The sequence below is a fragment of the Octopus bimaculoides genome, chromosome 8 (assembly GCF_001194135.2).
Source record: "Octopus bimaculoides isolate UCB-OBI-ISO-001 chromosome 8, ASM119413v2, whole genome shotgun sequence".
Lineage (NCBI taxonomy): Eukaryota > Metazoa > Mollusca > Cephalopoda > Octopoda > Octopodidae > Octopus > Octopus bimaculoides.
The window spans coordinates 44006726-44008776 of record NC_068988.1 but is presented as its reverse complement, the minus strand read 5'-3'; the positions used below and the strand labels follow the sequence as shown (position 1 = coordinate 44008776).

Here is a 2051-nt window from a genome sequence, read left to right as displayed (position 1 = left end):
ATATATATATATATATATATATATATATATATATATATAAGCATGGCTGTGTGGTTAACAAGTTTACTTCACAGTCTTGTTGCTTTTGGGTTCAGTCCTACTGTACTGCTCATTGGACAAAGGTTTTTGTTTTTTTTCTATAGTCACTGGCCTTATAAGTAAATTTTGTTGGTGGAAACTGTGTTGAAACTCATCATGTGTGTGTGTGTGTGTAATGTTTTGAATAAATGAGTATACATCAATTAGCAGGCAAAAAACATGACTGCCCAAAATCAAGATCTTTAGCGAGACACCACATTATGTATGGATGTACTTGATGTAACCCAGACTGCAAGATTGCTGCAACATAATATGATGCGCAGCATCCCACTTACAAAGGACAGTTGTGGGATGGGTTGACATGATCGTTGTACAAAATAATGAGTTATACCAATTCTGTCTTTTGTTTACTTAATCGATTATTATTATACACACACACACACACACAGTAGATTCTCATTTGAACAAACGAAATAATTATGTAGTACATTGATGAATAATAATTTTCAAAAAAATATAAATTATATAATCTAGGAGACTTATGATGAGACATTCCAGCTGTGTCCATTCAATGGATTAGTGGTGTCTTAGAGTAAAATATCTGGTGTGTTCTTTGCTTCCTCACCCCTTTTTTAAAAGGTGGTTGGTCCTGATTGAAGAAGATTCGGCTACTATTTCTTACACATAGAGTGATCACATAGCAGCACACCCATTAGCTCAATTCTGAGAAGTCAAAAGGAATGGAAAATTCTTGTGAATATGTATTTGTATGTACCTGAATCGCTGTGTGATGTGTCTGCTAAATACACACCAGACAGACACACACATACACATGCATACCACATCACATTTGTTATGAGTAGCAGGAGGAAGACATGCTTTCAGTCTCAGTCTGGTTGTCTGAAACTACTAAACAGACAGATTATTATTTTTTTTTTTTGTTACAATTTCATAATTTGATACTGTGAATTAGTGTTTACTGTATTAAAACTATTTTTATGTAAAAAAAAAAAAAGAAAACAATAAAAATGGTCCCCTGATTACATTCAGTTTAACAAACTTTTGACAGTAATGCATGTGTTCTCCAGTGATATGTTAAATCGATTTTGAAGATTATCCTGCCACCTCCATTGGCCAGGAAAGGTAGGTAGTCTTTATCTGTCTGGTGGCTTGGTGGATGAGATTGAAAGGGTTGAAGGCAGACACCTTCCCTGGTCGAGCCCTCATCAACTTTTTCAAGTTTCACTTAAAAAAAAAAAAAAGAAAGTGAGGTTGTCGAGGGACAATTTGGCAGATTTGTCAGAAGGTGGACGCAAGTGACAAGAATAGTCTGAGTGAACAGGTTGTTCTGAGCATACACCTGCAGATTGAAGGACAACTGGGAGAGGGCATTTGCCTTAGTGGTCAGATTGACCAAAGTTTTGTGGGTTTTCCATGAATAGCTCTTGGAGGTCTCCCTACTTTTTGTGGAATCCTTTTTTTGATTTATTTTATTTTTTGATTTTCATTGTATTATCTCCCTTTTTTACATATTCTTTTATATAAAACCACACTGTATTGTCCTGTGCCATCCTCTATCCTTTTGTCAGCCTTGTGGTTTAACAAAGAAAGTATTATTATTAATATTATTATTATTAGGAAGGCGGTGAGCTGCTAGAATCGTTAGCATGCTGTGTGAAATGCTCAACAGTATTTTGTCTGTCTTTACGTTCTGAGTTCAAATTCTGCTGAGGTCGACTTTACTTTTCATCCTTTCAGGGTTGATAAATTAAGTACCAGTCAAACACTGAGGTTGATGCAATTTACTAGTCCCCTCCCCACAAATTTCAGGCCTTGTGCCTATAATAGAGAGGATTATTATTATTATCATTATTAGGATGGTGGGCTGGCAGAATCATTAATACATGGGACAAAATGCTCAGCAGCATTTTGTCTATCTTTACATTCTGAATTCAAATTCTGCCATGGTTGATTTTGTCTTTCAGTCTTTTGCAATCAGTGAAAGAAATACT

At 35.4% G+C, this 2051-nt stretch overlaps 1 protein-coding gene across 3 annotated transcripts in view; it reads left to right on the top strand.

The window, feature by feature from the left end:
- Positions 1-2051, top strand: part of LOC106868264 (syntaxin-5) — a 51662-nt gene that overhangs the window by 26981 nt on the left and 22630 nt on the right. The gene's annotated exons all lie outside the window — the stretch shown is intronic.